This window comes from Eubalaena glacialis, chromosome 2 (genome assembly GCF_028564815.1).
Source record: "Eubalaena glacialis isolate mEubGla1 chromosome 2, mEubGla1.1.hap2.+ XY, whole genome shotgun sequence".
NCBI classification, from domain to species: Eukaryota; Metazoa; Chordata; class Mammalia; order Artiodactyla; family Balaenidae; genus Eubalaena; species Eubalaena glacialis.
The window spans coordinates 191,267,551-191,290,165 of NC_083717.1; positions in this window are offsets into that span (position 1 = coordinate 191,267,551).

Consider the following 22,615-nt stretch of genomic DNA (forward strand, 5'->3'; position numbering starts at 1 on the left):
TAGTCCGTGCCTAAATTGTTTCTTGTTTTTCTGGAGAAAGTAGGGGGCTGTTTTCACAGCTAAACAATGGGCGTTCCCCACTGGCAAGTTTCATTCTTCTTGTCAGGCTGAATGGAATCTAGATAATCAAAGCTGTGACCCTGGGCAGGGTGGGTCCTGGGGAGGTGAGGACACATCTCAGCCATACTCTGCTGAACCTCCACTTTGGGTCAAGACAGAGAGTGATGGGGAACAGATTTACACTCCCATGTGGAACCACCAAAAACACCAGACAACATATATATATAACGAGGGTTTTCAAGACACTGGACAACACTGAAAGTTGGGAACCAAATGAGGTGAGTCCTCCGATTGCCCCAGCTTACTCCCTTGGGAGATTTCTAGGCTGTGGGGCAGGGATGGAAAGGGAGGCAGCACCTGAAGGGACCCTGAGTCCAGGAGAAGGAACTGAGGGGCTGGGGAGACCAAGGCAGCTAGAATGCTTAGGGCAGAGTGAAACGCTTAGGGAGAGAAAGCCCTGGAGGCCCGCAGGGGTTCCCCCCAAGGACCCAGCAGAGGATTGAGCGGTGCCCACGTGGAGGAAACTACCTGAGGTCAGGAAAACCGACTTGCTCAAATCCAGGAATTAAAAAAACCCCTTAAGCCATTCAAAAAGATTAGCGGGAACAGTCCCAACACTGACGTAGAGCTGGGAATAGTGTCTATTTCCACCAACCGGCCTGGAAAAATTCATATTCACAGGGTATCAAGTAGAATTCTCAAGAAGGTATGGCCTCAGCAGTGGGAAATAATTAGCCTTGAACTAAACGCCGCTTCAGACCTGCCTAGTAAATTATAAAAACAAGATCCAAAAGCATGAGACTGTTTCCAAGTAACTTGACTAAACGCTCAGACTATTTATAGGAATATAAAGATACGCAGCACACAAACGGTAAAATTCATAATGTCTGGTATCCAATCAGAGTTTACCAGGCATTCAAAGAGGTAAGAATACACAGCCCACAATGAAGAGGCTCATTAATTAACCGAAACCGTCCCAGAACTTACACAGATGTTAGAATTAGCAAAAAAGAACATTGAAACAGCTATTATAACTATATCCCATATGTTCAAAAGGTTAAGTAGAGACATGGAAGATACAAAGAAAAGAACCAAATTGAACTGCTAGAGATGAAAACTACAATGTGGGAGGTGAAAATCACACTGGGTGAGATTATTAGCAGATTAAACATTGCAGAATAAAAGATAAACGACTTGCAGATTTAATAATAGAAACTATCCAAAATGAAACATCCAGAGAAAATAATCCAAAACATTAAAATAGTATCAATGAATCATAGGACAATTTCAAGCAGTCTAATATACAGGTAGTTGAAGACCCTAAAAGAAAGGGGTGGGAGGCAGAAAAAATATTTGAAAAAATAACCGCCAAAATTTTCCAAATTTGATGAAAACAATAAACCCTCAGATCCAAGGAACTCAATGACCCCACGCACAGGAACAAGGAAAAAAACCTATCAAAGCACATCATAATCAAATTGCTCAAAACCAGTAATACAGAGAAAAACCTCTTAAACACAGACAGAAGAAAAAAGACATGTTAGTCCAGAGGAACAAAAATAGGATGAATGCAGAGTTCTTATTAGAAACAATGCAAATAAGAGGCCAATAGAGCAACAATCTTTAAAGTACTGAAAGAAAGGAAAAACTGTCAACCTAGAATACCTTCACTGATATACTTGGTGAAAATATCTTGCAAGAACAAAGGTGAGGGACTTCCCTGGTGGCGCAGTGGTTAAGAATCCACCTGTCAATTTAGGGGACCTGGGTTTGAGCCCTGGTCCGGGAAGATCCCACATGCTGCGGAGCAACCAAGTCTGTGCGCCACAACTACTGAGCCTGTGCTCTAGAGCCCACGAGTCACAACTACTGAGCCTGCGTGCCACAACTACTGAAGCCTGTGTGCCTAGAGCCCGTGCTCTGCAACAAAGACAAGCCACTGCAATGAGAAGCCCGCGCACTACAATGAAGGGTAGCCTCCGCTCACCGCAACTAGAGAAAGCCTGCGCGTAGCAACGAAGACCCAATGCAGCCAAAAATAAATAAATAAATTTATTAAAAAAAAAAAAAAAGAACAAAGGTGAAATAAAGCTTTTTTCAAGATATACAAAAACTGAAAGAATTCATCACTGCATTTGCACCTACAGAAATGTCAGAGAGGTCATTTGGGCATAAAGAAAATGGGATTCGAAATACGGATCTACACAAATGAAAAAATACCCCAAATGATTACTATGTGGGTAAATAGTCAAGATTGGTTTTTATTCCTTAAATGTTTTAAAAGATAGTTGACAGTTAAAACAAAAATATTAACGAAGTATTGTTGAGTTTAAAATATATGTAAAAGTAAAATTTATGACAGCAATGTCATGGAGGTTGGGATTAGAGAAATGGAAGCCTAGGATGGAAGGTTCTTACACGATCTGTGAAGTGACATTTACGTGAAGGCAGACTGTGATAAGTTAACTTGATAACTGTAAACCCTAAATAATGACTAAAAGAATAAAACCAAGAGTTATGGCTAAGAAGCCCACAAAGAAGATAAACTGGAATAATAAAAATAACGAGTAGGGCTTCTCTGGTGGCGCAGTGGTTGAGAGTCTGCCTGCTAATGCAGGGGACACGGGTTCGAGCCCTGGTCTGGGAGGATCCCGCATGCCGCGGAGCGGCTAGGCCCGTGAGCCACAATTACTGAGCCTGCGCGTCTGGAGCCTGTGCTCCGCAACAAGAGAGGCCGCGGTAGTGAGAGGCCCGCGCACCGCAATGAAGAGTGGCCCCCGCTCGCCGCAACTGGAGAAAGCCCTCGCACAGAAACAAAGACCCAACACAGACAAAAATAAATAAATAAATAAATAATAAATTTAAAAAGAATGGTTAAATATTGAAAAAAAAATTAAAAAAAAAAAAATAACGAGTAGTCCCAAGAATGCTGAAACAGAGGGAAAAGAGAACAAAGATGAAATCGAAAGCAAATAGTAAGAGGATAGGCTTAAACTTAAGTAAAATCCGTAATCATATTAAATGTGAGTGGTCCAAGGATCCCTATTAATAGACAAGCAAGACCCAATGTCGCTCACAACAAACTCATCTCGAGTATAAAGACACAGACAGGTTATTAAGCGGAAAAGGATGGAAAAAGATATGACATGCTGTCATTAAACAGAAGAAACTACAGGTGGTTATATTAATATCAGACAAGTAGATGCAGAGCAAAGAATATCACCCGGGCTAAAAGAGACGTTCATTTTATAGTGATCATGGAGTCATGAAGCAAGAGGATGGAACCATCCCAAACATTTATACCTCGAATAACAGAGCTTCAAAATACGTGAAACAAAGACTTAAGAGCTACAAGGGGAAATAGCCAAATCTGCAATGTGAGTTGGCTATTTCAATATCCTTTTCTCAGTAATTGATAGAACAATTAATAGGCAGAAAGGTAGTAGGCAGAAAATCAGTATGATAGAGTGGACTTGACTTGCTATAACAGCCAGCTTGACATAACTGACATTTATAGAACACTCCACCCAACACTGCAGATACACATTCCGTTCAAGGGGACATGGAACATTTATAAAGATAGATCGGATTCTGGGCCATAAAACAAGCATCAGTATGTTTAAAAGGATACAAGTCATACAGAGTATATTCTCTGACCACAATGGAATTAAATTAGAAAGCAATAACAGAAAGATCTCTGGGAAATTCCCAAGCACTTGGTAACTAAATGACACATTTTAAAACAACTCAGGAGTCAAAGAGAAATAAAAAGGGAAAGTAGAAAGTATTTTGAATTGAATGAAAATTAAAATATAACTTATCAGAATTTGTGGGCTGTCTTTCAAGCAGAAATTAATAGCACCAAATGCCTGTATTAAAAAGGTCTCAGATCAATGCCTCCATTTATAAATTAATAAACTACCCCTCCCCCCCCAAAAACCCCGGCAAATTAAACTCACAGCAAGGAGAAAAGAGGAAATAATTAACATCAAAACAGAAATCAGTGAACCGTACAGCAGAAAATTGATAGAGAAAATCAATGAAACCAAAAGCTGATTCTTTGGAAGATTAATAAAATTGATAAACCTCTTGCCGGGCTGACCAGGAGAAAATACAAATTACCAATATCAGGAATGAAAGAGGTGACATCACTACACAGCTACTGGTATTAATAGGATAATAAGGTAATTTCATGAACAAATCTGTGCCTATAAATTCTGCAATTTATATGATATGGAAAAATTCTTTGTAAGAAACAAACTGTGAGAGCTCATTCAAGAAGAAATAGATAACTGAATTAGCCGTGTGTGTGAGTATATATATATATATATATATATATATATATATATATATATATATATATATATATATATATATATAAAAGACATTGAATTTGTAGTTAAAAACTTTTCCCACAGAGAAAACTCAAGGCCCAGATTGCCTCGCCAGAGAATTCCACCAAACATTTAAGGGAGAAATAATATCAGTGCTACACAAACTCTTTAGAGAATTCAAAAGGAAGTAATACATCCTACCTTATTCTATGAGGTCAGCATTAACCTGACATGAAAACCAGATAAAGATATTATGAGAAAAGAAAACTAAAGACCAATATCCCTTTTTAACACAGATGCAAAAATCCTTAGCAAAATTTTAGCAAATTGAATCAAACAATAAATATATAAAAAGGAAAATGTTCACCACCAAATGGAGTTTATTCCAGGAATGCAGGATTTGTTTAACATTTGAAAATCAATCAGTGTAATTCACCATATTAACGCACTAAAAACAGAAAAACCATAAGAACATGTTAATAGGCACAGAAAAAGCACTTAATCAAATTCAACATCCATTTGTGATAAAAACTCCCAGCAAATTAGGAACAGGAGAGAACTTCCTCAACATGTCAAAGAGCATCTACACAAATCCTACAGCTAGTATCGTACTTAATGGTGAAAGATTGAATACTTCCCTCTGGAGGACAGAAACAAGGATGTCTGTTTTCACCATTTATACTCAGCATTGTATTGTGGGTTCTAATCTTGCCAGTAGCCTCTCTGTTAGAAAGAAAGAAAGAGAGAGAGAGAGAGAGAGAGAGAGAGAAAGAAAGAAAGAAAGAAAGAAAGAAAGAAAGAAAGAAAGAAAGAAAGAAAGAAAGAAAGAAAGAAAGAAAGAAAGAAAGAAAGAAAGAAAGAAAGAAAGAAAGAAAGAAAGAAAGAAAGAAAGAGGGAAGGAGGGAGAGAGAGAAAGAGAGAAAGGAGGAAGGGAGGGAGGGGGAGGGAAGAAAGAAAAAAGAAAAGGCATTCAGATTGGAAAGGAAGAAGTAAAACTCTATGTGCAGATGACATGGTCATCTATGTGGAAATCTCATGGAATCCATACAAAGCTAATAGAATTAATAAGTAAGTTGAGCAAGATTGCAGATTGCAAGAGCAATATAAAAAATCAATTGTTTTTCTAGCAACAATCAGAAGTCGAAATGAAAATGCCATTTACAATAACATCAAAATATATTAAACACTCATGGATGGATCTGACAAAAGATGTGAAAGACCTGTATGATGAAAACTACAAAATTGTTGAGAGAAATTAAAGATGTAAATAATTGGGGAGATATACCTTGTTCATGGGTTGGAAGACTCAGTGCTGTTAAGATGTTATTTCTCCCCAAATTAATCAATAGATCAACACACTCTCAATCAAAATCCCAGTTGGATATTTGAAAATAGTAATTGATAAAGTCATTCTAAGCTCATTCTAAAATTCATATGGTAATGTAAAAGACCTAGAATAGCCAAAGCAACCCTGAAAAACAAGAATAAAGTTGGTAGGTTAACATTACCTAGTTCCAAGGCTCATTATAAAGCTATAGTAATTAAAACAATGTGGTATTGGTAAAGAGAGAGACAAAATAGATCAACGGAACAGAATAGGGAATCTAGAAACAGAGCACATGTATATGGAGACCCGATTTTTGACAAAAATCTGTTCATCATTATTATTAGGAGAATGCCAACTAAAACCACAACGAGATACTACTACAGAACTATTAAAAAGGCAAAATTATAGCCTGATCATAACAAGTTTTAGTGAGAAACTGGAACTTCAGTACATCGAAGTGAATGTAAAATGGTGTAAACACTTTGAAAAACAGCTTGGCTGTTTTAAAAAGTGAAAGACAGGCACCATAGCCACTCCACTCCCACCCATGCATTATCCACAAGAAATGGAAGCATATGTTCACTAAAAAATTTGCACATGAATGTTCATAGTAGCTTTATTTGTAATAGCCCCAAACTGGAAACAATTCATATGTCCGTCAACAGGTAAATAGATAAACAAATTGTGGGGAAAAAAATTGTGTTATATCCCTCCAATGGAATACTACTAAGCAAGGAAAAAAAAAGGAATAAACTATTCATAGAGACAGCAGCATGGATGAGTCTCAAAATAATTATGGTGAATGAGAGAAGCCGGGCTCAAAAGAGCACATACTATGATTCCATCTTTATAGAACTCTATAAAATGCAAACTAATCTATAGAGACAGAAAGCAAGTCAGTGCTTGCCTGGGGAAGAGGTTTGTGGCAGCGAGGAATTACAGTAAGTTCCCTGCATACGAACCTTCAAGTTGTGAACTTTCAAAGGTACGAACGAACCTTCAAGTTGCAAACTTTCAAAGGTGCGCACGTGCTACTACCCAGACATCACTGGATCGTTTTTTCAAGAGGTTAGATAGAATTGAATCCAGCAAGGAACCAGAACCTGTGCCATCGTCATCAGGCAGGAGTGAAATTGCAGCTTGCCCTCCGTCTCCTATTGCTGACGATCCTTCAGCTCTACCATCTCCCACCTCCTCTCCCTCCTCCAGTCAGTAACGCTTCTTGCCTGTCCACTCGATGCCTGCCCCCCTATGCCAGCTGTTGTACTGGACTACGGTACTTTTCAGGGTACTGTACTTTAAGATTAAAAATATTTTCTTTATTTTTTGTGTTTGTTTATTTTTTATGTATTATTCCTGTGAAAAGTATTTTAAACCTATTACAATACAGTACTATACAGCTGATTGTGTTAGTTGGGTACCTAGGCTAACTTTGTTGGACCTACGAAAAAATTGGACTTATGAACGCGCTCTGAGAACAGAACTCATTCGTATTGGGGGGTTTACTGTACAAAGGCGGATGCGCAAACTTTGGGCAGCGAATGGGTATGTTCATGACCTTGATTTTTCTGATGGCTTCATGGTTGTATACAAGTTACAACTTTATTTTGCACAATTTAAATATATTCAGTTTATTGTATGTCACATGTACCTCAATATGGGTAAAAATATTTGGCTACAAAATCTTGTCCTCTTGGATGAGATTAACTGGGGAGGAGGTAAAGTGGTCTCCAGGCTTTGAGTGGGAAGGAAACTTCTGGAGAGTTAGACTTGGAAGAGCCTTGTTTGCCTTCAGTAATTCTATGGCAGGGCTGGGAACTCTGGACAGTTCCATGTGCCCTGCTGTGCCTAGGGTGCACATAGCTGGCTACATGTGGGTTCCCCAGGGGATGGGCCCTGCTTCTGGGGCAGTATCTCAGTGGGGGGTCTCAGGGTGAGTGACCGAGGGTCAGGATGAGGCTAGTGTGTGTACGTGTGACACAGAAGTTCCCAGAAACACCACACATCTTCCATCCAGATCACTTCTAAGTTCAATTTTGCCTGAAAATGCTCTGAAATGCTTATAGGGCATCTGCCCCCAGAGAACCCTACTGGCAGAGGGTATCTCAGTGGGAAAAGGAAACTTTTCCTGTGGCTGGCTCTCTAAGGTTGTCCCCGAGAGCCTCTGACAGATGAAAAACCAAAGGAATTTGCTGGTCCCAGAACTCGCTTCCTTTCTTCCCAGGCATGGACCAATAAACATCTGTTACCATCGGCCGTTATGCCTGGAACATTCCGCCTTGCAGCTATTTTCACTTTTTACTCACAAACTTCCCTACCGTCTAAGTTTCTTACGGGCACAGGATAAATGATGTTTGTAAACTGTAAATTAAAACTGCACCGCTGCCGTGAGGCTGTTATGATGTGATTTCCTTTGTGTTATGATTCCAACTCATCTTGTGTGAAACGTATAGGATTTCAGCTACGTGACGGAGTTGAAAATGGAGTCACCATGGCCAACGTGAACTCCGTGTTCGTTGTTTTGAAACGTCCGGTCTAGGACTGTGGGTGTCTTAGGGTGATAAGAGTGTTACTTTAGATAAGGAATTCATTTGGCAACGTCCGCGGAAAGACTTCACTGTAACAGAAGGAGTAACTGATAATTCCATGCTGCCGAGAGCTGTTCCAGATGGCCGCTCCAGAGGCTCTGTCGGAGCAGGAGGCGACTTCCCACTCATCCTTGTTGGGAGACCGTTTGCTGGACCAGATGCCACTGCTCGTGCTGAGACGCCTCCTTCCCGGATTTCTCTGTGCAGTGATTCATTGCCCCCTTTTCTACTTTCCCTACTTCCACTAACCTGTGCTGTGTGCTAGTTGGATGCAATAAGCCTCGTGATTCATGAATTGAATCCTGGCCATGCTTTGGATGTCTCCAATCCAGTGATTCTTTCCTGGCCTCCCCGCTGGACCCTGTGACACACAGAGGCCTAAGTGGGAGATGATTCCGTCCAGGGAATGGGACGCTGTCAGCATGGCGTGGCCCCCATCCTTCTGGCTGTGTTGGCCTAGGACCGGGGAAGCCCCTGACCCAGGCAAGAAATGAATGGGGTGGGGAGAGGATGCGACCCCTGTGAGCCCCACGTGGTGCCCACCTGCCAGACCCAACCCTGTCCCCCTGCACAGGTTCCAGGCTGAAGGTGTCCACTTAGCAGTGCCTGGGGTGCCCCCTCCACTGGCACCCTGCTGCTGGGGGCCTTTCCTTCCGACACCTGCCCAGGGCTCCTCCTACCCCACACCTAGAAAGCCCTCAACGAGTGTTCCCTCTACTACCTTCATCTTTTATTTTCAGAAGATGTTGGGCCGGTGCTGTAGGTAGGTCAGGGATTGTGTTCTAGTGTCTTTCCTGCTGCCCAGGACAACCCTGACCCCTGGACACAGACCCTGACCTTGGCGTTCCATTTGGACAGCAGATGTGTCTAGATCTCTGCGGCTGAAGAAGGTCAGAAGAGGCTCCTGGTGTGAGAGTTCTGGTGCTATGTGGTCCGGGGCCCTTGGAGAGTGGGACCCACACGTGGCCCTTTACCAGGCTCCACTTACCCTCCCCGCACCGACTTACACCCCAAGAAGCCCAGCCTCCCTTCCCCCTCCTGTACAACTTAAAGACCCTCCAGCCCTTTCGGGGGTGTTGGCAGGTCCCCTGGGCCACTGGGGTTTGCTGTCCAAAGGGGGATCCTGGGAGCCTGGCATTCGGTGCAGCCCGTACACCCCACCCTCACCCTCCAGCCACCCCCAGAATTCCCAGCTTCGGGCCACCGTAGAAACGTCACACAGTCCGTGTCCAACAAGCGCCCCCCCTCATGGTTGGCCAGAGGAATTAGACCAGTCAGCCCGTGGCTGCCAACCTTCCCCCAAAGACACACGGGAAGCTGTGAGGCCGAGCTGGGGCCCTGTCTCTTGAGGGCTCCCGGGCACATGGCTTCCCGCCCGGGGTCTGTAATCAGGGCGGATGGTGGGGGGCAGCCATCTCGCTAGCTTCCTCCCGACTCTCCCCACCATAGCAGAGCCCTGGGGATGGGGGTGGGCGCAGCAAGGGGGGTCTGGGGCTCTCTGGGGCCCTGCCCTCCCTGGGTGGGGAAGACACACGGGAGGTGGTAGGTCTGGGGTCGGGGCGGAGGATAGCGTGAGGGAGATGGAGAGGTGAGAAGTGAGCCCAGGGAGGAAGGAGAAATGGAGTCCCTGTTTTTCTAGGGCTAGTCCAGCCGCAGACACCTGGCCGACGGGAAGGGAAGAGTGGACCCCCTCCAGGCTCTGTACCTTTGCTCAGCTGGGTGGTTTCCACTCAACTCAGCCACCTCTCAGTTCCTCCTTGGTTAAAAGGGAACCTGCAAGCCTGCTCCCTGGACATTGTGAGGCAAAAACTGGGCCCCCAGGGGACCATCCCCTTTAGTTCCAGACCCAGGAGGGCCCATCAAGTAATTATCCCTCTGTTTGCATTTCTAGAGGGAGAAGATTGCAGGGAGGAAGCGATTCCGAACTCGCATCTCCCTAAGCCAGCGATGTCCCTCCGCTCCCCAACATTTCGGGGCTCACCCTTCCCCCCAAACTCTCTGAAATCTACCTTCTCAGCAGAGCTGATCTGAGAGGGTTACCTGCCTTCACAAGACACAGAGGGGGCCCCCGATCTGCCAGCGTCTTCCTTGGCCCTCCCCTTGGCTCCTTTCTGAGAGTGGGAGGGGCACCCTAAAACCCAGTGTGTCCTCTGACCCTCCAGTGATGCTGTGGATTCTGTGGAGAAGTTCTTCCATCCACTTCCACCCTCCCAGCCCCATCACACCTGGAATACCAGAAACCCACCTGGACCGGGGTCCCCCCAGCTCTGGCTGGCTGGTGAGGGAGTTTAGGAGGGGGGCTGGGAAATCGTACTTTTCAGAGTCACACACCACTGCCTTCTTTGGTTTTTGTTTGTGTTGTTTGTTCTTATCTTTTTTTTTAAAAAAAAACAAGAAACAAGAATTATTCCTGTAATTGTCTTAAAGGTTAAAATATTATGACAGTTCCCTGATTGGGCTGTGGGGAGAATTAAATGAGATGAGGCTCCAGGGAACGTCAGAGCGGCTTTCTGGAGCGTTCTGACTGTGCAGGAAAAAGAACAGCCCTTCTGCCACCAGGATCCTTTGCCTCAGTCGTCTGTGGGGAGCTGTTTGGTACCCTAAGCTTGTCACTCATCAAATCCTGGCTACTGGCATCTTCCACATGACAGATTCTCCTACAGGTTCTCCAGGGAGGCCTTGCATCCTACTGGCGCACTTAAGTCTTTGAGTGGAGTTTTCAGTCATAAAGAACTTTAGGGGTGCGATTCTTATTATAATATTCAACCTCTCCAGACCTGCCATACTCCCATCCAGGCTGGCTTCTCCAACCAGGGCTCGGATCCCAAAGCCTACCACCTCAGCACTGCTCCTGGACACTGCCCACCCTAGTCTTTGCTCCAAGGTCCTGTGCTGGGGGTTCTGTGACCCCAACTTCGCCTTCCAGGCAGCACACAGGCCTTGAGACAGTCACAAGATCGGAATCCAACCATTTTAGCACAGCCAGTACAAGAAGTCAAGTGCCTTCACTTCTGTGGTTTAGGCATCTGTAATGTAGAAGAACAGAAAACACACCTCCAGGGACAGTCGTGAGGATTCGATAAAATAAATGCCAAGTAAAGACTCCTGAGATTGCAGTAAATTGTAGAGTAGGCAGCAACCAGATGCCTGGGGTCCCAGCAGAGTAGCAAGTTCGGATGGAGTGAGGCCCCTCCCCTGGTCCCAGGAGGCAGCTGGGAACTTGCCCAGCTCTGAGCCTGGAGCCCTGCAGGTCCCCTCCCCCAGCCTGGGGCAAGGGGAGAGAACGGGAGCAAACACCCCTGGGTGGGTGGTCTTTAGGGCTGCTCCCGGCTGTTTCTTTAAGAAGGGGAAGAACTCCCCCTGGAGCTTCCAACAAGCAAAATCCACATTTTCTGGCCCCCAACCTGGTCATGCTAGTTTGAAAATGCCAGAGGATGGGCATTGGGAAGGTGGGGCAGAGGGGACAGGGGAAAGACTAGAGACCAGTGAAGCCCCAAGGTTGGGGAATTGGGCATTAGGTACCTGCAGGGGCCACTCCAAAACTGCCCCAGGCCACTTGGGTGCTTCTTGCCCACATGCTTACCCTCTGGAGCAAATAGAGGGGGTCCTGATGCCCAAAGGTGTGGTGGGGCTTCCTGCTGGCACCGGGGCTAAGATGCACTGAAGGCACCAGGCCTCTAATCTGTGACTTCAGTCGGCAGGGAGATTGTGAGAGGTGACACTCCGCAGTGGTGCTGAGGCTTGCTATGGCCTCTGTGCCGTGGCACACCGGGCTCCTGGGCCGTGGTCCCCGGCCACGCTGCCCAGCTCACAGGCTGTCTTGCCATCATTTGTGGTGCCATGGTCGCCTGGCTCCCCATCACTGGCTCTTCTTGTACCCACTCATGCTCATGACACACTGAGAGCCCTGTGATCTTCAACTCCTAGCAGAAACTCCTGTGGGACACGAAGCCTGGAGGGGTGGCGGGTCAGGGGGAAGGCATAGAAATTGCTGCAGCCCTTTGTCCCGAATCCATTCCCAACGGAGAGCTTGGCTATGACCTCTGACAGTTTTTCCGCAGGTTTGCATGGCCCAGCCCTCCCCAAGCCTGAGACAGACCAGTCTGGGATTCTACAAAACTGGAGACTAGAAGACCGATTTCCTAGGTCTGTTGTGTTAAATAAATGCTAAGGTCCAATAATGCGGTATACCTTGTAAGAGTGTGCAGGAACCAGACCTCCCTTTAGGTCTCCCAAAATCTGATACAGAGAGTGGGCTGTAGGGGGGAAAACTACACTAGCCTCTCCCCAGACATGAGGAAAGGACAGTTTAGCCAGAATTGTTGTTGAATGCAAGTCCCTGTGCCCGACGCACAGTGAGGGCAAACAGATCGAAACGCTGGAATTTGGAGCAGACGAAGGGGCCAAGCCAAGAGAGCAGGCAGCTCATGATCAAAAGGCTCGAACTCTTCAATGGTTTTCAGGGGAGTTTTTTTTTTTTAAACTTTGTTTTTATTGTTATTTTTTTAATTTGGGGTGATAGCCGCAGGGTGCACGACTGTCTTCTGATTGGTTGGTGGTGAGGTAATGTGGTGTTCCAGGAATCTTTATCAATCTTCTGGTTCTGACCAGTCTGGGGTCTCAGCAATTAGCTACCATCCTCCACCTGGGTGGAGGTCTTAGTTCCTGCAGAACAACTCAAAGATTGTTATGTATATATATCCCTTGAGGAGGAACTAGAGCTCTTGTTTTATTGCTACACTTGTTTCTTGACTGCTTTTCCTTTGTTTCTGCATTCCCTTACTTCCCTAATTAGGAACTGCTTGAATCTGTACTTTGAAACTCAGGGAAAGTCTAGGAGGCTAAAACCTTTTCCTACAAACAAGAAACAGGGGACATAGAAAGGCTTAGGTACCCGGGAGGGCCCCATGGGGACCTGCTCAGTTTCAGAATGACTTAATGTCTCTCCAAAAGTCTTTGGATCGAACTCTGTGTGTCCCCATCAGCGAGATAGTAGAATGAATACGTGCATACACCACACACCCCACTGCCCTCCACTGCTCCAAGGCTGAACTTGGTAAATTTCAAACTTTAACTGCCCCTTTAAGCCTGCCTGGAGGTCCTCTGCCCCTTTAAGAGAAGACCCATTGGGTAGGGAAAGACCAAACAGCCAAAAGAATTACCATATTCCCTCTCTGTAGTGCCCTCCTGCTGCTTCGTAATGGCTCTGTCTACCGGAGGCCTGAGCACCGGGATGGACAAAGCCCCCCAAAGAATGAGAATGGACACACCCCTTGGGCAAAGAGAGCACCACTTTCCTTTTCTCAGCCCCGGGGGCTACAGAATTGAGCTTTGGGATTCCCGAGGTGGTTTGGCACCTGCTGGGTTCCCCGAAGATCTCCAAGAGCACTGAGCCCAGGTACAGGATTGGGCTGCCGGTGGCTAGGAAGTGAAGAGGATTTTTGTGCCGCAGACCCTAAATATGGATTGCAAAAATTGCCGGACTGTGAGAGGCAACTTCCTTTGGGCTGTGGTTCACCAGTGGCCCGTGGTCAGGCAGCACGCAGCACCGTAATCCTGTACAGATGCTGAGGTTCACCACGGTCCTCTGGCCTCGCTGCACCACCCCTGCCAGACCATGATTTGTGCCCATACTTCATCACGACTTGCCAGGTTTTGTAGCATTTGCTCAGATCTCCGATGCTTGAAGTGGCCTGTGACTACTCCCCAGGTCTGGGGGACCAAAGGGTCTGGGTACACTCTGCACTTTCCGCCTGGGGAAAAGGGGTCAGAGCCTGCAAGGCTCTCTGGGACAACTTGGTAAATTTCATCCCTAGGGCAGTTCCTTAAAGCCTGTTGGGGATGCTCTGTTTCTTTAAGAGGAAGCTCAAAAGCCAACAGAATTCCAAAGGAGGCTCACACGCCCCTTACTGTTTTGCAAATGGATCACTTAGCCTGAGGTGGGTCTGCCTGTGAGACTGGCTGCATCCTTCTTCTCTTTGAGTCCTGGGGTCTAAGGAATTGAGTCTGGGGTCTCTGGGGGAGGTTTGGCCCCTGCAGCATCACTCTAAAATCATTAGCTACCCCTTTGGGCAAAAAGAGCACAGCCTGCTGTCGAACCAGGGTCTGCCAGTCGCCCACGACCCACCAGTTGCCTGCAGTCCATCAGTGGCCCATGGCCCGCCAATTCCCCAAGGTCCGCCAACGCCCCAAGGATTGCCAGATGCCTGTGGCCCGCCAGATGCCCGTGGCTTGCCAGTTCCCTGAGGCCTGCCAGTTGCCCGCGGTCCGCCAGTTGCCCGTGGTCCGCCAGTTGCCCGCGGTCCGCCAGTTGCCCGCGGTCCGCCAGTTGCCCGCGGTTCGCCAGTTGCCCGAGACCTGCCAGTTGCCCACGGTTTGCCAGTTGCCCGAGACCTGCCAGTTGCCCACGGTTTGCCAGTTGCCCATGGTCCACCAGAGGCCCACGGTCTGCCAATTCCCCATGGCTCACCAAATGACCACAGACGGTCAATTCCCTGTGGCCCGCCAGTTGCCCCTGGTTCGCCTGTTGCCTGCGGTCCGCCAGTTGCCCGAGGCTGGCCAGATGCCTGAGACCTGCCAGTTGCCTGAGGCCGGCCAGATGCCCGCGGTTCGCCAAGTTGCCTGCCGCCCGCCAGATGCCCGAGACCTGCCAGGTGCCCGCGGTCCGCCAGATGCCCATGGCCCACCAAATGCTCACGGACTGTCAATTCCCTGTGGCCTGCCAGTTGCCCGCGGTTCGCCAGTTGCCCGCAGTCCGCCAGTTGCCCGTGGTCCGCAGCGGTCCGCCAGAGGCCCGTGGTCTGCTGGATGCCCATGGTTCACCAGCTGCTCGCGAACCGCCAGTTGCCCAAGGCCGACCAATTCCTGGTGGCCTGTCAGTTGACTCAGTCCACCAGTTACCTGTGGCCCACCTGTCATCCTGCAGCTTTGTAACTGCCACGCGGGATCTGCCCTGATCCCCTAGGTCCCAGCCTTCTTTGCTTCTCTGTGATTCACCACCATTCACCCTGTTGCGACTTCTTGGATCTCCGTGATTCTCAGATCCGCAGCTTCTCATTCCAACGTACCTGCATGTAATCACGCCTACCCCAGTGGTTCTCGGGCAAATCTGTGTACCCTCTTGAGGATTTGCTGAAATTCTGCAGTGGAAATTGCCCCTTCCTCCTACTTAGGGAAACTATTTAGGGGGCTCCAAAGATCCAGTTCTCCTTCTGACAGCCCGTGTGTAACCCCAAATCTTTCCCCTGACGGTTGGTATGGTTCTGGCCCCCCACCCAGTGAGTGAGAGAAGCCAGTTTGGGATTCTCCAAAACTGGAGGACAGAAAACCCATTTCCTCGCACAGTTGTGGTAAACAAATGAAATAAGCGTTGTAGTGTGGTTCCTGAAAATGCTACGAATTGTGTGAGCGTGCCAGAACCAACGCCCTCAAGAACCACAATGTGGTTCTCTCCACGTCTGGGAAAAACAGTATCAGCAGAAAGGCCTTGCCTGGGCTGCTCTGGCAGCTGACCTCCCGCTGAGATGAACGCCTTAAATTTCATCCTTAGATGCTGTCCCTTGCAGCCCACCCAGGGACACCCTGCTCCTTTAAGAAGAGAAAGACGGGCTAGAGAGAAAAGACTAACTCACCTCCCGAGCTCCAGAGGTGGGGTGACCCCCCACCTGGCCTGCTGTTTTGCAAATGGCTCTCCCCTGCGGAGGCTGAGCTGCGAGGTGGGGGGCAGGGGGACGGCCCGATTTGCTCCAAGAATGAGGTCGGCGGCATCCTCCTCTTTCAGGCCCGGGATCTAAGCTATCGAGTTTTGGGGGAGGTTTGGCTCCTCCAAACCGCCATTCTTGGAGAAAAGAGAGCACAGTTCTGCTGTGCCGAGGGTAGGCTGCTGGGTGGCTTGGGGGCCAGGGCAATATTCAAGCCCCAGACGCAAACTGGGGATTGCTAAGAGTTCGTGGGTCTGAGAGGAGACGGCACTTGCCGGGCTGAGGTCCGCCCGTTGCCAGCGGTCCGCACCGTAATCCTGCAGCGCTGTAATTGGCACGCTGGTCTGCCCTGACCCCCTGGCTTCCTGACTCTTCTTCGCCCAGATGCATTTCTCTGCAGCACAGCTCCCTGTGATTTACCACAATTCGCCACGGTTGGTGATGTCATGGGTCTCCGCAGTTCTCAGTGCTGCGGGTTATCTACGGTCTTCGGGCAACTTTGTGCGCAGGCTCAAGTCTTCGGGGGTAAGGCTGCGGCCAAATTGCTCCAGGCCCTGGTCCTGCACCTCCCCCATCTGAAACTCTGCTTTTCCAGACAAATTGATACTTGACTCTTAGTCGACCCTCCCCACCCCGCCCCAAGGCTCTTGGTTCCCGGGGAATCACCCGCCTGTTGGGGGGGGAGGGGATGGTGGAGTCAGACGGAGGTGCAGCCTTGTCTCCGGCTCCCAGGCAGACTTCAGCCCTCTAGGCGGTTTGAGCAGAGGTGATCGAGTCCTGGGGGCCCCCGTCAGCACTGGGATGTGATGCCAAGCTGGGTATCATACTCCTGCAGGCGTAAGTCTGAGCAGTGTCCTGTGCTGCAGCCCGACTCACCCTCACTGCCTCCACACGCACGTCTGGGCCAGCTCCATCCCCCGGGGGTGGACCTAGACCGTTTCCCAGCGCCGAAGGTGCAGGGACTCAAGCCCCGTTACCCTGAGGAGGAGCGTTCTTGTTCCCCAGCACTGAGCGAGTCCTGGGTCCTGCTTTTCCAGAAGACTCTCCTGCAGCAGTGAGGAGAAAGCCCTGGCCGTCTGCAAACTGGTCCTCGTCTTAGCCCTGCCAAATCATAGCTGGGGAACTTGGGCGAACCTCGGCCGAGGCTTTTATAAAAGTGAAGAGTGGGCAGGATTTGGAGGTAAATACAAGAACACTACACCATAGCACAATCCCTTAAATCACGATAAATTGTAAGGAGAGGCCTGAACTGCTTCCCTGGGGACCCGGAAAGAGCCCTTCTACAGTGGTGTTGGATGGGGTGCCAGCCCCTTGCCAGGCGGTAGCATGAAGACTGCACAGCCTGCGGGATCTGGGGGTTCCCTCCCCGAGCCTGGAGTGACGGTAGCGCTGCTTAGCCCCGGAAGCGATTGAAAACGAATTCCCCCAGTGGAGGGGGTCTTTGATCCAGGGGCCGCTCCCAGCTGGGGTTGCTCTGTTCCTTTACGAAGGGGAAGAACTCTCCAGCGCTGGAGGTTTCAGGCCCCCAGCCTGGTCTGGCTAGTTTGCAAAAGACCGTGTCCTCCTTGGGGGAGGAGTGAGGCTGAAGGCTGCCCATCCCCCTCCTCCTGCTCAGCCCCAAGGACTGAGGAAAGGGCTTTAGGGTCGGGGAGTCTCAGAGGAGGCATGGCACCTGCAGGGTTCACCCCAGACCTCCGAAGCCCCTTAGACACTTGCTAGCAACATTTGCCCATTGGGCTAACGCAAACGGGGCTTTGGGAAGCACCAGTGTGTGCCTGGGCTGCTTGATGGCCTTGAAAATACGGTGGTTTGAATGCTATAGCCTCCAAGGCAGGGATTTTGAACCATTTATGGTCCTGTAAGAGGCCAGGATCCTTGGCTGGTGCGTGTGCCTTGCTCGTTACCCCTGTGCCGCTGCGCTTCAGCTCAGCAAGCTTCCCCAGCACTCTGTGGCCTCCGGGGCCCTCCGTGGTGTGAGATGCGTGGGCACCTGCTGCCCTTGCCATGGGGCCTCTGTGTACAACACCACGGCTCACTCGGACGGCAGCATTGGGAGCCCCAGGATTGTGGAGCTGGGGGTCTCCTTCACCGCACTCCCTGCGGCGCAGTTCACAGCAGCTCGGTCAGTGACCCCCGGGGCCACGTCTTGCCCCTTGTGGTATTTGCTGAAGAGTCGGGGTGGGAGCCGCTACAGGCCTTTCTCCCCAGTTAGGGAAACTGAGAGGCCCAAAGACCCAGTTCCTCTGTGGAGGGTCAACTCAAACTGATTTCTGCGCGGAGCTCCGTCATACACCAGAGTGCCCGCCAGGCGCAGTGATGCCCCCTCCCCTGGCCAAATATGGGGGTGCACGTGGCCCTTATCATGGCTGGAGGAGAGAGGGATAACTCCCAGCCTGGAAAGTCCTGAGCCCCTGGGGATTCCCTGTCAAGACCTGAATTCAATGCCCTGAGCTTTTGCATGTTCCCTGCCCTCCCGGTGGGCAAGGGGTGGGGGGTTGCAGAGAAAATGTGACTACAATGCGACAGGGAGGAGTGCCTTGTGGCACGAATCCCAGGTCGGCTCCTCATTAGCCGTTTCTCGGTGCCTCGGTTTCCTTATCCACAAACAGGCTTGATCAAGTACATGGGTGAAGGTTAAACGAGCTATTAAATAGGTACTAAAAGCCCTGAGAACCCGCCGTGCACAGTTTTTGGTTTGCCGACTGACAGCCCCAGGCCAGATACCCCCGTGGCTCTGCATCTCCGCACCCTTGCGCAATCCTTTCGGTGGGAATCGTTTCTAGAGGAAATGGCTGGGCTCAGAATCCTGTGCATTTAAATATTTGGTCTCTTCTGCCAGAAGGCTTTTCAGAGAAGTCGTGCCCGTTTAGATGGCAGACGCGGTATCAAGTTGATAAGGGAACCTGCGTGTGTGTGTAGGGGGTGGGCAGAATTTATGGTGAATCTTCTAATAGTTTAGTAAAAGAATGTAGATCTCAAACAAACAAAGTCCTGCAGAGACATCTTGACGTGGTCCAAATCAAGCGTTTCCCTTTTCGTTTTGTAGCCCCTCTGCGGGATGATGCTGGCCCGGGACCCAGAGTCCCACTGGCCATCACTCCTGGCTGCAGGTCGGGGGTGAGGGGTGCTAGAGAGTCAAAAAGCTGCACGTGGCCTCAGCACACGGTTTTGCCGGGAGCAAGTGAATCTTGGCACAGAGTGGAAGGACGAGACGGGGTTTTTCACTTTATTTACGAGGAACATGGGCTCAAGTGTGAATCCTGACCTAGGGGAACGCAGCTCTGCATCTGTGCTCTGCTCAGCACGAACGGCCACCCGGGCGGCTGCCTGTTGGCCTGAGCCCACGTCCATGGTTCAGAGAGGCCCGCCCCACCCTTCGGGGTGAGGCCACCCTGAGCCCCGGAGCAGATGTTAAAGTCCCTCACATCTTCCTTCTGCCTCTCTCTGCCTTTCTTCCGTTGGGTTTGAAATGTAGGCATGGCGCTGCCTTTAACATATGGGAAATGGCACCAACTCCCCAACCCCCCTCCCGAGACCTGCCTCGAGGTTGGGGCCCCCGGGAGTGCCCCCGAAAGGCTGCAGTGTGAGTTCCTTCCTGTCTTCTGCTCCAAAGCACTTTTGAGCGGGAGGGGCACAACAGGCCCCGACTTTTGGGCTGCCCTCCTGGACCCCCAATCCTTTTCTTAATTCACAGAATGTGCAAGGACCCTGGGGAGGCCCAGAGTGAACAGGGGCCGCCTCTGATCTCCAAGGTCCCCCCAGCTGTGGGTTGGGGTCTCCCTTCCCCGGTGCCGGGACAGCCTCTGATGGGGTATACGACCCCAGACCTGGGACCCCTCTTTCTCCCATCCCACATTGCTCACTGGGTGGGACGTGCGACGCACATGGCGGCAGCATCTCCACCAGGCTCCCAGGCACCTGTTCCACCTTCTGCCTCATTCATTGGGGATGTTTGTTTTGAGCCTCTGCTCTCCGGTGAGCTGGGCTACGGGAACTCAACTAGGATGCTTTAATATGAGACTGCAGTGATTAGGATGCTGGAAACAGAGGGGCTTCTCTTAGGACTTAGAGCCTTCCTTCTGGCCCCCTCGTTGGTCCACATTTCTTCTGCCATGGTCGCTCCTGGGTGGGATTGGTCAGCACATCCTTTAGACAAGGTCCTGGGACGGGGCAGGGTGGAGCCTTCTGGTTCCAAGTGGACATGCTCTTCCCCTGCGGAAACCTCGCCCAGGGAGGGGGCTTGGAGGGGGCTTGCCAGTGAGCACCAGTCACCTGGACCCCCTGCCCACCCTCCCCATCTTCCTCTCTCCACCTTCGGGCCCCCACCTCATCCCAGCTTCCTCTCCAGTCTGGTGGGAGATGGCAGCTTATACACACCCGCGGCCGCTTCCTGCTCCCCACCCTCTACCCCAAGTCGAGATGCACTCAGGTTTCTCCAAATTAGGGCCTTGATTTGGTCTGTGGAAATCAGCCCTAAATCCGGGCCTGGGTCTGCACGGGCTGTTCAGGGAGTGTGTGAGGGCCCCGTGCGAACCCCCAAAGCAGGGGACCAGGGGTATACACTGAAGCCTTTCAGGGACAGCTCAGGCCGGGCAGCCAGACAGTTTTGCTTGGATCTCTGGGGTGGCCACGTGGCCATACGTTCAACGTTCTGAGATGTCTGTGCCCCGAGCCAGCCAGAAAGTGACTTACGGCCGAAAGCAGAATTTGAACGACTTCTGCTGTGGGGAGGCCCCTCAGAGTAAACAGTGAGAATTTCTGGGAAATGTACATAAGGCCAGACTGTCGGGAAAGGACATGGGCCCAGAATTCCTGATACTCAGACCTGGGAGAGAGGTGCCAGCTTTTCATGGGCATCCCAGCCCCCAAGTGGCTCTTTTAGTTAAATGACAGCCTGCCTCTAGTTGGCTCCTCCTTCTAGGGAGGGTGGGGCTCACTCACGTGCTCTCAGGGCCTGGGCTGACCACCTGAGATGGGAGCAGGGGCACCCAGAGCCGAGCCCGGCGCACACTAGGGGTGCAGCCCAGCTCCCGGAACTCCCAGAGGCGGGGAGCTTGCGCATCACTTGCCGTTTTATCCCCGGCACTTGAAACAGTGCTGGTCCTAGGCACCCAGCAGGTGTTTCTTGAACTGAATGAATGAACGCATTAACGAAATTATCTGGAATTCATCTTTCAAAGTTGACAAAGCTCAGGCGAAAGACGCAGACCCTCAGCGGTGTATTTTGGGGACAGACAGTTCTCCGTGTGCCCGGCCTGGCTCCCCTGCACGTGTGCCACCTACCAGGTGACTGGCTCAGAGAGAGACGCCACCACCCCAGCCCTGGACGTTGACCCTCAGGGTCCCTCCGAATAAAGCAGGAGGCTTTTTGTTTTTAATAGTCTGTCAGTCTGTCTCAATCTGTGTTCAGGGCAGACCTGTGGTGTGAGTCCTGATTTCCGTATTTTTGCAGAGGAAACCGGAGCTCAGTGGGGTGAGTGGGCAGGACCCTCCTCAAAGGGCCTGGGCCTCCCAGAGTCTTCCTGAAGCCCTCCACCCCCACCAGTTCACAAAGGCGATGCTGTCTTTAGGTTGGAGCAGGCTTTGAAAGGTGGCCTTTGTTTGCTTTTCTTTATCATCAAATGTGCAAGGGCAGCTCTGTTTACCTAAAGGCAGGCGCCTTTAAGCTCATCCTTTCTGCAAACACCTAAAGGGTATGTTGAACATTTGAGCCCGTGTCTCAGAGGGCGAAGGGTTTGCAGAGCATAAGCCCAAGCAAGTGGGTAGATGGGGGTGAAGTGCGGAGACCCGCGGTGACCTGCGGTGTTCAGAGATGACCCTCGGTGACCCGCAGTCAACCCCAGCAACGCTGGTGGTGAAGTTGCCCTTCAAGGAGTGGTGGGGGGAGCTTTTCAGGGGCTGAGGCTGCAAGATGCGTCTCCATTCTGGCTCTAGGAAGGGGCTGGCATGGAGGGCACCTGGCCACCCTCGGAATCTTTGCCACTGTCCCTATCCCGGGAGTCCCAGGATGGAGAGGCTCACAGCTCTCATCTGCCAGGCCCAGAGCTGCTTCCCCTGAACCAGGAGACTGTGGCAAAGGTTTCATGCTCTGTGTCCCTGTGGAAAAGGTGGCCTTGTTAAATCAACTCTCTCTGTGGGCAGCAGGGCTGCCTGCATGGGCAGGGGGAGGATGCCACCTTGGTTGGTTTACTGAGCCTCTACTGGGTACTTACTTGGGCACGGTCTGAGGGCTTCACATGTATGGCCTCATTTCGTCTTCTCAAGGACCCTCGGGGGGCAGGTACGATTATTATCCCCATTTTATAGATGGAAAAACCGAGACACACAGAGGCATAAGAGACTCACTCAAAGTCAAGCTGCTAGTAAGTTGGTGGTATTGGAATTTGAACGAGCCTGTCTGATGTCAGAGTCTGTGTTTTCACCCACCTCTCCTCGCTGCCTCCTTGCAAAATGTCTGATGCTGGCCGCAGAGGGCTTGTGTCCTACCACGGACAGGAGAACAGCAGGGAAGTGGGGGGAGGCAGGCCAAGTGTTCTGGGAATATTTTTATCTGGAAGATCTATTTCCCTACTGAGCTTGCAGGCTGCATCTCACATCCCGGTCTTT